This window comes from Tursiops truncatus, chromosome 21 (genome assembly GCF_011762595.2).
Source record: "Tursiops truncatus isolate mTurTru1 chromosome 21, mTurTru1.mat.Y, whole genome shotgun sequence".
Lineage (NCBI taxonomy): Eukaryota > Metazoa > Chordata > Mammalia > Artiodactyla > Delphinidae > Tursiops > Tursiops truncatus.
Window position 1 is genome coordinate 28,822,576 of NC_047054.1, and position 14,699 is coordinate 28,837,274.

At 44.8% G+C, this 14,699-nt stretch overlaps 1 long non-coding RNA gene across 3 annotated transcripts in view; it reads right to left on the minus strand.

The window, feature by feature from the left end:
* The window catches only part of LOC109547669 (uncharacterized), a 337,191-nt gene that overhangs the window by 116,209 nt on the left and 206,283 nt on the right, over positions 1-14,699 (minus strand). For all 3 annotated transcript variants that reach the window (XR_012328995.1, XR_012328993.1, XR_012328994.1), the window contains one exon: positions 6,820-6,945. This is a non-coding gene — a long non-coding RNA (uncharacterized lncRNA). The remainder of the gene's footprint in view (positions 1-6,819; positions 6,946-14,699) is intronic.

The following is a 14,699-nucleotide window of genomic DNA, read 5'->3' on the forward strand; positions in this document are numbered from 1 at the left end:
CATGCCTAGCACCTGGGTCTTCTTGTACCAGAGAGATCTCCACTTCTCTGTTCCTCTTCCCAACCTGCGCCCGCTCCAGGATCCACTCAGAGCCTGGCCGTCATCTGGCTTCTGCCAGGTTGGATTCCAAGTTCTCAAAGGCCTGGCCCTGAGCACCTTGTATGCTGGGGTAGGAGCAGGCCTAGTTCCAGGGACCGTAGAACCCACTCTGGTATGTCCAGGGGAGAGAGGGTCAGTGGGGGGCTGGCCAGGGTCATGCCAGCATCCAGAAAGACAGCGGTGAGTGTGGAAACATCCCATCCACACACCACACTTGAGCCTCGGCCTGGATGTGCTGCAGAGGCCGCTGTTTCTTCCTGGCCCGAGTCCCCACACCAAAGGGATTGCTGGGTTTGGGTTTTGAGACTGTGCCATGTGGTCCTCCACCCCCAGTTCTAAGCCTGCACTGACATCACGGCCAAAGGCCAAAGACCATCCTTCCTTGTCAAATGACTGACAGACCTCTCTCATAGACAGTGATGAGGACACTTACCTGGAAGACTTCTCAGGGAAAAGAGCAGCTCCACAAACATGGTGGGCACTTTGTCTGATCACAGCCCAAGAACATTTGCTGCTTTAAAGGAAGATTTGGCTTTGAGTTTAATTTAGTTTCACCTACCTATCCAGTTATCATCTAATATTTCTGCACTGCCCTTAGCCAGATGCTTTCCCATTACTGCTTAGAACTTCCTTATTCCTCAGTGACTGCAGAGGGGGAGGTTAGTATTACTAACAGCTTGGCTTCTTTAGAAAAGCAGAGTCACATGAATAGGTGACAAAAATACAGCATAAGCAAGAATGATGTTGACTCGTCTCATCCAACCTGATAAAAATATTTTTGTCAAGCAGAAGGGCACATTTATTTATTTAACACTATCATATGACAGGTAACATAGATGAGACGCTTTGTGTAACTTGAGCTTTCTAAATGAATTAAGGTGATGCTGTAAAAAATAAACCCCAAAATGTATGATAGCCCCAACACAATAGAAGTCTGTTTCTCACTTAGACTAAGTCTAGGATGGCCTCCCTATTGTGTGGGGTCCTGCTCCTCCAAGCAGTGATTGAGGGGCCCAGCATCCTTCCATCTTGTGGCTCCACCACCTTCAATACATGGCTTCTAACTCCCTGTACTCTTCTGCATCAGGTCTGAAAGGGAAAAAACATGGAGGTTTATCCATGGGAGGTTTTCTTATGGGCCAGTTCTGGAAGCACACTGCAGGGCTTCTGCACACATCGAATGGATGAGAACTGATCAGAGATGCACTCCACATGCAACTGCTTGGTCCTAGCTGGACGGCTATTTACCATTTTATGTCCTTCATTCCTTCCTGAAGATTCACTTTTCCATCTGGTATTATTTCCTTTCAATCTAAAGAACTTCCTTAAGCATTTGGTATAGTGTGGGTCGGCAGGTGCTGAACTCACCTAATTCTCATCTAGCTAAAAATGCCTTTGTTTTGCTTTCATTCTTGGAAGGTATTGCCACTGAATATAAATTTGGGTGGACAGGATTTTGTTGGGTTTTTTAACCACTCTAGAGATGATCTTCCATTATTTTCTTGCCTTCACCAAGTCACGGTCTCCCTGTATATGATGAGTCCTCTTTCTCTATCTGCTTTCAAGATTTTCTCTTAATCCTTTGGTTTTTCATAATTTGACTGTGATGGGCCAAGGCATGGTTTTCTTCATGTTTATCCTGTTTGGGGTTTGCTGAGATTCTTGAATGTATCAATGTGTCTTTCATTGAATTTGGAATATATTTGCTCATTATTGCTTCAGATATTTCTTCTGCACTGTTCTCTCTCCTCTTTTGAAACTCTAATCAAAAATAAGTTAGTGGGCTTCCCTGGTGGTGCAGTGGTTGAGAGTCCGCCTGCCAATGCAGGGGACACGGGTTCGTGCCCCGGTCCGCGAAGATCCCACATGCCGCGTAGCAGCTGGGCCCGTGAGCCATGGCCACTGAGCCTGCGCATCTGGAGCCTGTGCTCTGCAACGGGAGAGGCCACAACAGTGAGAGGCCCGCGTACCGCAAAAAAAAAAAAAATCACAGGTACCTGAAGTTCCACTCTTTTGGTTTGTTTTTTCCTCTCTGTTCTTAAGATTGAATAATTTATATTGATCTGTCTTCAAATTCACTGACTCTCTCTCTATCTCCATTCTGTTTTTAAGTCTATTCCGTGAATTTGACTTCAGATATTTTACTTTTTACTTCTATTTTTTTTTATTTTAAATTTTTTTAATTATTTTTTTAATTTTCTAAATTTTTTTTCTAAATTTTTCCACTGATATTTTATATTTTTTCTTTTATTTCAAGCATATTTTCTCTCAGGTAATGAGTATAGTTATAATAACTACTTTAAAATCCCTATCTACTAATTCCAACATTTGGGTCAAGTAGATGTCTGTCTTCATTGATGGCATTTTTCTCTTGAAAATCGGCCACATTTTTATAGCTCTTTCTGTGCTGAGTGGTTTCAGATTATATCCTGGATATTGTGAATGTCTTGTAGTGGGCACTCTGAATTTTGTTACATTCTACTGAAGAGTGGTAAATTGCTATTATTGTTGCTGTTCTAATAACAATTAAGGCAATAAAATTGGTTGGACTCAAATGGCAAATTCTATCTCTTGGGTGGCAGCTCAAATCTCAGTTCAGTTCTACTATTTTTAGCTGAGCTGCTTGGATTCTACCCCATGCGTGCTTGACCCAGAGTTCTGAGTGGAGTTTATATTTAGCTGCTGTGGTTGCCCAAAACTCTGTCATCTAGTTCTTTAGGCCACAAAGACTTCAGGTTTTCTGTAGGTGCTTTAGTTGCCCCACGTGACGCTGACTGCAACAACGGCCATAAGTGGGAGGCTTAGCCCATACTATTCCCTCCTTCCAAGTGTCAATTGTACCTTCAGGAGGCTGGTTTTGTTGTTGTTGTCGTTTTGTTTTTCGTCCAGGGTTTATGGCTATTGTCTCTTTGTAGAAGGTTAGTCTGATAGAAGCCTACGTGGCCATACCAGGGGTAGAACTCTCCCAATGTATTTTGAGAGGAGAAAAAGCCAGCTGTTTCAATAAAGCTACCCTCGTAGTTCCTTGTCGTACTGCATTTCACAGAACTTCCCCAAACTTTCAAAGGTGAAACAGGAGTGTTTGTGGTGGGGATGAGGAAGGAACAGAATTCAGCTATAAATGCAGACATTACTGGATCTTTAATATGTCAACAAGCACTTATTGGGCATCCACCATCTGCCAAACAGGGAATTTCAACCAGGGCTCTTAACGGTTAGTACATGTCAAAGCTCTTCCAACTCTGATTAATGTGAACATATTATAGGGTTATTCTGATCACCTGAGGTGTAATTAATAATAATAGACACTATTTTGAGTACCAAACTTATGCCATGCACTGGCTCTAATTTTACAAGGATTCCTGGTTTTGGCATCTCTATTTTACATGAGCAGTGTTACGAAGTGGAAAAATAATCAGGTGTTAGATAGGCCTGGGTTTGAATGTTCACTTTGACACTGGCTAAATGACCACATCCCAGTGCAAACTGCCTAATGTCTACGAGCCTCAGTTAACTTACCCATAAACTGAGCATTCAAACTTGTCATGATGATAAGGAATACCTGGCTCATAGTAGCTACTATTCTTTTTACAGAGGAGAAACTTAAGCTCAGAAAGTTTCAATAACTTGCTCACCATCAGAGAGTTATTTTGCCACCTAATAAGTGTCATCAGTGGGTTTTAACATCATGTCTCTTTACTTTCTTTGCAGTTGGCTGCTTTATCTCCACAATAACCACCAATTATTGAGTACCTATTATGTCCAAGAAATATCCTAGGTGTTTTACATACCTAGAGATAACCCTAAAACTAATCAAAAGATAATACAAGACCCTCAGATCAGGCAAATGCTTCCCCTTATGGAATCATCAGAATTATAGGTCTTGAAGGTAGTTCTTACTAGCCAAGAGTTAAGGTCTTCCCTTGGGAAAAGTACCTCCCCCTAATGGAGCTGCCGTCCATCCCAAAATGCCAGAGAAAGACACACCAGCTGTTCTCCTAGAGCACAGGTTCTGTAAATAGCTACCTGGTACCCACTTGGTCCAAGAATACTTTTTTTTTTGCGGTACGCGGGCCTCTCACTGTTGTGGCCTCCCCGTTGCGGAGCACAGGCTCCGGACGCGCAGGCTCAGCAGCCATGGCTCACGGGCCCAGCCACTCCATGGCATGTGGGATCTTCCCGGACCGGGGCACGAACCCATGTCCCCTGCATCGGCAGGCAGACTCTCAACCACTGCGCCACCAGGGAAGCCCCCAAGAATACATTTTTTTAACTTGAAGTATAGTTGATTTACAATGTTGTGTGAGTTCCTGGTGTACAGCAAAGTGACTCAATTATACATACATATACAATTCTTTTTTTATATTCTTTTCCATTACGATTTATCAATCCAAGAATACATTTAGATGGCTCAGAGGGGTGGGGGAGAGAATGGAACCTGGACAGAGGAATATTTAGAGCTCCCTCAAGCCAGTGACAGAGCCAACAGCCCTCTGGTCCCTATTGTGCCGAGGAGAGAGTCAAGCTGGGTATTATTCATACATTTTATATCTTGCATTTCAATCAAATTCTGAGCTACAATAAAATTTCCTTTTTCAAGCCTGTCATTAGTTGGTTTAAGATTCGTGAGGAGTACATACAGACCTCCCACACCCACATAGTTATTCAAAGTGATCGTTGAATTCACTTAAAAGCAATTATCTAGTCTCTCAGTCAGACTCCACTTTTCTCCTGTACAGCACAACGTGTTCTATTGTTCCTATTTATTACCCCATAATGTTTGACCTATATGTTGGTGTTAAATCTTAGCCACATTGCCAGACCTACTGGTATATCTACTCATGCATCTATCTGTTCAACAAACAATTTCCAAATGCCTGCTTATGCAGACAAAGAAATTAGAGATATGCAGAGTTATGTTTCATGATCTCCATCACAGCCTGATACAGCAGACAGGGCCCCCGGCTCCGCAGTCAGGGATCTGGACTCAAGCTCTGCCTCCTTTATTTTCTAAATGGAAGACCCTAGTTAAATCATTTCACTTCACAGAATCTCAATTTGCACACCTGTAAAGTGGGGACAATTTACCTGACATCTCTAACAGGATCTTGCAAGGTTCAAATGAAGTTACATAAACAAAAGCGTTAAAGTTATAAAATAGTATCTAAATGTAAGCTAATGCTATTATAATTAAATATTTGGTGTCCTTTATATTTATTGCAATTTGTCTCCTTCACTTTACATTGCTAATAATTTTCATAGGCAGAAGCTGCTGTTGCCATTATTGCAATAGGCAATGCGCAGGACATCCTTACACAAAGGCTTTGCACAGAGGAGTAGTGGGTGAAGGAGTCAAGGAAATATTTGAAGATAGCATGTTTTTGATGAATACTTTCATTAGTTTTACTCATCCAATAAAGGTAGCCCAGCCTTCTTGGAGCTTACAACATAATCACAAACCCAGATACTAGCCACTTAATTATTGGTTTGGTTAGTGTTAGGAAAGAAGAATTACAAGGTGCCATGGGACCCCAGAACAAGGAGAGGGTCCGAGCAGAAAGGAGGAAGGGCCCCACTGAGGAAATCATCCCCAAACTGAGCTCCAAGGAGAAATAGTCAGCCAAGCATGGAAGGAAGCAGGAGGAGTGCTCCAACAAAGAGAGTAGTACGTCAGAAAGACCAGAATCAAGGGATAGCATAGCTGATTTCAGGAGCTGAAACAAATCCCTATATCAGAACTGGAGAGAACCAAGACCAGAGAAGCATGAGATCAGCCTGGTGACACTGACAGAGGTCCATCATGCTTGATCTCTTAGAGCACATTACAAATTAGGGTTCATGAAAAGCTACTGAAGGATTTTCAGCGGGAGTAATATTATCATATTTCCGTTTTCATATGTAACGTTGACGTGGAATGGGAAATAGATCTGAAGACCAGTTAAGAGCCTATCGCAATGGTCCAAGAAAGAGATCATGGTCTGTTGCACTAAGCTGGTGGCAATGGGATAAACAGAAGTGTCCGGATCTAACATATTTAAGAGACAGAAAGGACTAGAGTTAAAGATTAGATGTGTGGCAACGAGAGAAGAGGGAACTCAAGAATGATTCCTGGTTTCTGGTTGGAGCAACTGGGTCGGACCATGATACTTTCTGAGAGAGGAAATTGCAGGAGGAGCAGGTGTGAGGGGAAGGTGACAAGGTGACTTCTGGAGATGTTAGCTTTGAGGTCCCTGTGGCAGACATTGCTAACTGTCCTCCCAATAGTCACTCGGGTGGTTGGGGGTGAGGGAGGTGAAGGTGCAAAGAAGCTTGATCTGACCAGTCACTTGGATAAACTTGGTCCTTGTGCCTCGGGTCATGTGAATTGATTTGCTTCATTTCTTATCATTCTATGGTGGGTGGATGGAGAACCACATTCCTTAGCTTAGCTTGCAACAAGGCATGGCCACGTGGGTTAGGTGTGTCAGTGCCGTGTACAACCACTGTCTCACTTTCTGAAAAGGAAGCTGCTTGCCCTCTGCTTCCTCTTTCTCCTTCCTGCCTGCTGGGTCACAGTGCTTTGGAGACATTGTCACCCTGTGGAAGAGGACAGTTACCCTCTACGGTGAAGTCCCAGGATAGAAAGACAACTAAGTCAACATCATGGAACCCCCTGCCCTCCCTGGAATGGCCGCCAACATCTGGACTATGATGTGAAAGAGAAATAAATTTCAATCTTACTTGAGCCACCGGACTGTGGATTCTGTTTGTTACAGCTGTGTAGCCGAGTGGAGCTGTGTCTGGTAGAAAGTTGGAGAGAGTCTCAGAAGAGCTGGAGAGTCCTCAGAACATAAAAGTCCGTTGAAGCTGTGGCAAAGAGAGAAAACAGGGTGAGAAAGCAGAGACTTGGTCAAAACTCTAAGGACCCCAACAGGAGAGTCAGGTACCCAAAACCCAAGGTGATAAAGCAGCCAGAAAGGTGAGCAGCCCCCAGGAGATTGTGATGTTCCGGAGGGAGTGTGGGCAATGCGGGGGTGGGTGGGGGGAAGCACTCGAGGTAAGCATCTGTTTGACTGAGTGCCTTGGAGCTCAATGGTGACCTTGGGAAGAAGCTTCAAGGGCATGGAGGAGAGCAGAAGCCATACCCAAGTGGACTGAAAGGCAACGGAAGTGACGACTGTACATACCATGGACGTTCAGAAAGTTGTGGCTAGAAAGAGAAAGAAGGAGGTAGCCAATCTAGAGATGATGGCAGAGGCGGCATTTTTTAAGATGGAAGAGATTTGGACGTGCGTAAATGCTGAAGGTAAAGGAAAGCATGAGTGTAAGTCATGGTTCAACATCACAAGAAAGTGAGAAATGATGGGATGAGCTGGAGAACGCGGCAGAACTGAAGGCAGAGAAAAGGACGAAAATGTGGCTTCTATTTTAACAGAAGGGAAAGATCTGATGCGACCACACAGGTGTTCCACTAATCGGAGTCCAGGTTCACAATCCCTTTTTATCATCACATGAGACAAGCCGGTCACCAAATCAGTCAAATGCGACTAATAAGAGTTTTTGAACAAACACTTATAATAATGATCTAAATTTTTCAGAGTTTTGAAGCCACCCTAATGAATGGATGCTGGATGTTGAAAGTGTCTACATTTTATTGTATGTATTAGTAAGCATATACAAAAGATAGGCAAATCCCTATTAGAAAGTTAGAATAAAAGCCCCTTGAAGGCAGGAAGGTTATACAATTTTTGTTTGAATCCTCCGTCCTTAATGGGTGTTCAATGACTGTTTCAGGATTCAGTTAAGTTCAAATCAGACTTTACAAAAGAATTCTTTTTCTTTACCAAAAGATTCACCACTAGGTACCTGCAAATAGCCGGTAAGTCTGGTGTATTCAAATTTTGAATAGAAACTTACATGGAAATGTTGCCTTTAAATACCTTTAACATTTTGAGGTATTATTACTGCAGACTCTAGCCACACCAGTATTTTAGGGACATATCTATTAAGCAAAATCAAGAACCCAAATCCTCACGAATCAGTGAGAAGAGGTATAGCCAATGGAGTGAGGGAGGAAATACCAAGGACCCTAACCTGACTGACCAGTTGGATATACTTTGTCCCTGGGTCTCAGGTCATATCAATAGACTTAATTTCTTATGGTTCTATCATGGGTTGACAAAGTCCAGGGCCTACCTATTTACCTTGCCCCTGAGGGCAGTTTCTCTTTGAGGCCAAGAAGTGATTACGGGAAGGAAATATGCAGCTCGACACCCTCTGGCGCCAGTTTTTACTAAAGCTCTCAAACTCTCCCTACCATGTCCTTGGTTTCTGAATTGTTAGTCTATTCGCCCTGTCTGCCCCCTGTCAGAAGATGTAAGTGGGACACAGTGACAGTTCCTGGCGGGCTGTGTTTCCCTTTTCTGGGTCACTGCAGGTAACCCTCGAGAACATAGCTGGGATGATTTGGTTGATGAGAACCCCAGCCTTGGCTTTATCTGCCTTTAGGAACAGACTAGACAAGTGATGGGGAACCTAGAAACATCGAACTCTAGAGAGAGACGATCCAGTCCAATCTCTTTGATTTGTAGAGGAGGCTGCGACCTAAGCTGGGAAAGCAATTTGCCTGAGGTCATGGTTAGCAGCGGGGTTAGACACTGGGGTAACTTCTCCTGGCTCCTGGTCCCAGGTTCCCCTGAGCAACCTTCAAGTTGACACATTTGGTGTTCAAACATTTGGTCCCAGCCATTTCTCTCTTTTGACACAGGTCAGGGCAGAAAAGAAGGTACACATCTGTGCCCACGTGCTTTAATTTTTCCTAAGGTAAGAATTCGTTTGGGAGAGGACCTGCCCCTGAATGACATATACTTTGCATTTTTCCATCCTGTTGATTTATACAAAAGCCTCCAGGAGGTCATGAAGACTTGAAAACTCACCCTAGTTTAGCATCTTTATACCATCCTTAAAAAAAAATCATTCCCTGGGGACTTCCCTGGCGGTCCAAGTGGTTAAGACTCTGCACTTCCAGTGCAGGGGGCATGGGTTCGAGCCCTGGTCGGGGAACTAAGATCCCACATGCCATGTGGCACAGCCAAAAAATAAATAAATTTAAAAAATAAAAACAATCGTTCCCCAGTAGCTAATCTGCCTGGGCCCTCTATTCCATTTTGCAAATTCGTCTTCTCATAGCAAGGCGTCTAGGCCTTCCTTCAATGTCTGCTCAGTCCACCGACCTTGAAGACAGCCAGGGAGCCAAGTTAATCCTTCAAGAAAGAATCACACCTGCGGGCCCCCTTTTAATGTCTTCCAGGCGTTTGCACACCTATATTTATACGTGCGTACATACGCACACACAGGAAAACACACACACACACACACACACACACACACACACACACACACACACACACACACACGTGGCAGCCAAGCGAGCCAAAACGAAAATTTAAGAAGAGGCCCACGCAGGAGAGAAGAAAATGCCCCGTTATATCTGCAGGCCGCCTCCAGCAGAAGCATTCCTAAAGACGATCGGTTAAATGTATTGCTGCCATTACACTCTACAAGAAACACATTCCATAAAAACGAAGGTGCTGTAAATTACACAAATATGATGGTAACAAGCCAGGAAGCGCGCCGCTAATGAGGTCAGCGACAGCACTCCCGCGGCGCCGCAAATCACGTGCCAATCCTGCACGGGAGGCCCTGGAACCGCGGCGGGTCAGCATTTTCTGAGCGCATTTGTAACCTGCCGTTTGGTATATGGTTACACAGGTAGATAAGAAGCCTCCACTTCTCCCTCCCTACACTCTCCCCACCCCCATCTTTGTTTACGTGTCAAATATCCAAGTCACCAGACAGGCGCGCTCTGCGTTAATGTACCTGACTATTACAGCCTATTGTTCTCCGGCTCAGAGGAGAGAATTAGTCACTCAGATGTGTAAATATTGGTTACCGTTTTGAAGCACTGCAAGCTCTGTGTTTCTATCAGGCCTGTTCCTGGAGGAATTATGCATGCTGTTGGCACCGGGTTTTGTACACACTGTATTTGTTAAAGCTCTAAAAATCAAATAAACATGTTCTCAGCTCCTGAATTATTAGTTCATTCACCATCTTTCCCCGTTGCGGGGGGAAGCAATAAACACGCCAAAATGTGGCATTTAGGAACTGCAACACGATTTCTGCTTGGCATTTACAAGTTGGAGAACAACCCGTAACACCCGTCCCCGTGCCTTTGTCACATGGCCTTCAGCTCAGAGAGCCCAGGCGTCTCTGAGACGGATCCTGACCTCTGGGCGATCCAGACCTTCCCCTGGGGTCGGTGGGCAGCCTCCACTTCTGGACACATGTCAGATGCGGGGCCTGGTGCCCTCAGAGCTCCAGAGCTGAGGGCAGAGTCAAGGAAACCCACACTACACAAATTCAGAGGCCAGAGACACATCTGGTAAGAGCAATCCAACTTCCCCCTCTGAATGTTCCCAACTCTGTCTCTAGTTCCTGCTCTGCACCAGGATTACTACGACTGACCCCAAGATGGAGCTTGGCGGCAGTGCTCAGAACGGTTCACCACATATGATCCTGCAACCCAGCAGCCATTTGGAAGAGAAGAGAGGGCCGCCAATTTTAAAGGCCAAGCCCATAGTTTCTTTTTTTTTTTAATGTCTAAACAATAGTGCTTTATTGGTGAAAGGTTAGTTTCAACGGATACAACATTGCTGTGTAAAATAAGTTTTCAAAATACATTTTTATAGGTAAAGCTTATCTCTCAGTAAAAGAGCAATTATCTATTAGCAAAAGTATTTAGATTTGGGCAGCAAAACACAAGGGAATTTAAAAGTTTAACAGTGTAGGTGCACCCCCCCGCCCCCCAACCATAGCCATTAGATGGCCGCTAGCACTAAGTAGTAGTTGTACTATATAGAAGCCCATAGTTTCTGGACATCTTTTTCCATTCCAGAATCCAGGGCAGTTAAGGTTTAAAACCATTGAGGGTGGGTGAAGAGAAAAGTGAGAAAGAAGTTCAATGTGAGGTGCATGAAAGAATGTAAGTGAACATTTAGCGGATAAATATGATCACAAAAATACCTCCTACATCCCCCAGCGTTAAGCAAAGTATTTACGGTTCAGATTCCGCTCAGAGCCAACAGCGGGGGTGGAGGGTAGTTTGGTTCGGAACCGCCTGGCCTAGCCCTAGTCTCAGACGCCTGTTTATACTCCATCACGAAGGTTTGATTGAGTCTGTTCTCCCCAGTCTAGGGGCCCTGCTGTGGATCTATTTGTATACACATATCATAGGTTTTGGAAATAACTTCAGCACATAAACGCCATTATTTCCAACAGAGTTGGTGTAAACCATATTTACTACTCAAACGCTCGGCTCAAAATCGAGCTGCAAGGAAACAGTAGCAGCAGTGGTAACAACAACAACAAAGAAATCCGTGACAGCTACAAACCACAACCACAAATCAGACAAATTCACAAAGAGGCCTTGAGGTGAGAAGCACAAAGCAGAGGCAAGATGGTGGCGCTCAGCGCATTCAGAAGAAAACGGAATTAAAATCAAAGTAACTCCCTGCTCTAAATTAAAGACAATACATGTGGGGTGCATACAGGGATGTAAAGAGAGGGGAAGGTACAGAGGGAGAGCACACAGTCAGAAGCACTAGTTTTTCTCACTACCATAAAAATCTCAATAGTCTGTGTGATCATAGACACGGGAGTCTCAGGGTCTGTACAGGGAGCTCTGGAGCTGTTACTGACACTCAACAGTTACCTAATATCCAGCGTCATCCAAACAAGAGGAAACATCTTATAGGCAGCATCCCCGCAAGTCAAGACCCTTGGAGGTGGGAATGGTCTTGCGATCAAGAGAAAGAAAGCCAGCAAACTATTATATATAAGAGGGATAAACAACAAGGTCCTGCTGTAGAGCACAGGGAACTATATTCAATATCCTGAGATGAACCATAATGGAAAAGAATATAAAAAAGAATGTGTATATGTATGTATAACCGAGTCACTTTGCTGTACAGCAGAAATTAACACAACACTGTAAGTCAACTGTACTTCAATTTAAAAAAAAGGAAAAGCCATCACACCAGAGCCACACCCACACCCCATGTGGGAAATTTCATTCATTCTTTGTTTGGTTTTTTGGTATTTTTTTTGTATTTAGTATATCTGATTTACAATATTATATTAGTTTCACTGTGCAACACAGAGGTTCAATCTTTTTATAGATTACACTCCACTGAAAGTTATTACAATAAAATGGCTATATTTCCCTGTGCTGTACAATATATCCTTATTGTTTATTTTATTCATAGTAGTTTGTATCTCTTAATTCCATACTCCTAGTAACACAACATTGTAAATCAACTAAACTTCAATAAAAAAAAAAGAAAGATCACACCAGAGCCACACCCACAACCCATGTCAGAACTTTGATTCATTCTTTTTTTTTTTTTTTTTTTGACAAGCATTTACCAGGCACCTACTCTGTGTCTGGCTCTGGAAAAGATAGAAATATAGGTAAGATGTTATCATCTAATTGGAGAATAAAAAATGTTAAATAAGAAAATGATGGTTATACAGGAAAATGACAATAGCTTTGTAGAAAAAGATGTCTAAAAGGAGCAGCATATGACTGATGACCAAGGGAGAGGGTCATAAGAGCTTTAGGTACCGACCAAGTCCCAAATGAAGATGGAGCGCTACAGGCTGGGGTGCTCCAGGAAGGGCTTCAAGGAGGAGGTGGGCTTTGAAGGCAGTCAGGGCGGAGCTGGTCAGAACAGAGAGAAGCAGAATCGATGCGGAACAATTGTGTGCGGTAAAGACCAGGAGGTGGGAACACACTTGGCGTGTCTGGGGAGCCTAAAGTGACCATTCCGATCAGTGCGCAGATTTGTACAGGAGACTAGAGGCGGGTAACGTTGGAAAGGTTGATTGTTCCTATTGAGTGGCAACCACACTGATGTTTAAGATTTGGTCATGGTTGAAAATGATCTGTAATGGACACAAGGCAGGCTTCAGTAGAAGGAAAACCCATGTTCATACCTTCTACATCAATTTGCATCGCGGGAGAGTGAGGCGATGCAGGAGTAGATGCGTGGCTGTGTGGGGAAGAGGGGGACGCAGTCCGTGTGCGTCCTCACTCTCCAACCCATGTACACTGGGGTCTTTTACGCCCCCTCCCTCCCGGAAAGCCCTGGACCAGCGTAGTGAACTTACAAACAGCCCTGCCGCCTCTCAGGCAAATGTGCCCGTTTGGGGCAGGTGGGGGGAGAGTGGGAGAGAGAGACAGGGATATGGTTTCTCCAGACCAGCAGAAGGTACTTGAACTCTGTGGGAAGGTCAGTTGTTTGGAACGGGGATGAGTTCAGAATCGCCGTAACCCAAAGCAGACAAAGTGTGAAGTATGCATTTTTCTCTTTCATTTTACACCATTTTTACCAGACCTCTGTGTCGATGCAGCTAGCAAGAGCCCTTGGCTGGAGCCCCGCAGGGCTGGCAGATTTATTACGGAATTCAAAAAAAAAATGAAAACAGTTCAGCTGTCTGACCAGGTAGAAGGGATTATCTCTACTTGAAAGAAACCAGACCAAAAAAAAAAAAAGAGTTGCGCTGACGGAGAGGAGAATTCTGCCCAAAGCGGTGTGCCCTACTGCAGCCCAAATTGCTGCTAATTCTTAAAATGGTTCTTAATCCTGTCTCCAGCTGGGCTACGAGAGCCCAGCTGTCTCTCTCATGAGCATCGGGCCAGCTCTCGTTGTGGCAAACCCTCTCGAGTCCTGTCCCATCATCTCGAAATTGCCAGCCCGAGGCAGGCTGGTGATTCTTGGCCCGGACAAGGAGGGGCTGGGCCCGGGCCTGGAAAGCAGTCCCTCGCCCACAGGGGGCACCTGTAGGACCTGGGTCTCCAGCAGCCAATCGCCACCAGAGCTCCAAGCTCCCAGAGAAGCACCCCGTGGAGAACACCTGTACTTGGACCTTGCCCACCCAGGGCCCAGCCCAGGACTAGTCCAGCCTGGAGTCAAATACTTAACCCCACCTTCACAAATAATAAGGCCACCAGGGAACCGAAAATGGGGCGTCGGGGTTTACAAAATGCTCGCACCATCTCATTTGGCCGATTTTCCATTGTAACAGAGTTTACTGGCCTCTTACCACATGTCAGGCACGGTGCAGGGTGCTGCGTATACGAAGATGGGGCCCTTGGGATGACCCTCACACCCCAACTGGCTGCCTCCTCTGGCCCCCACTCAGGGAAGTATTCATCTGCCCATTGGAAGGTTGAGGTAACTGGGACTCAAGGAAATTAAGCCCAAGGCCACAGAGCCAGCAAAGGAAAAATCCATACCTGCGAACTGTTCATCAGAAGCCGTAGCCTGCAGGCTCCGTACCCCCTTGGGGGGTCTCTGGGAGCCTGTGTCTCCTATAAGCACACGTGCCTATCAGCTGTCTTCTCCAGTGAGCTGTGTTGCTTTTTTGCCTTTATCAAAGGCCATAAAAATAGCCTGAAGATCTCCTTCAGGTCAACCAGCCCTCTGATCCCCAGTACCTGGACCTTCAGTCTTGTTCCCCGCTCCTTAACACGCGCCTTGGCCATGGAGAACTGTTGGATC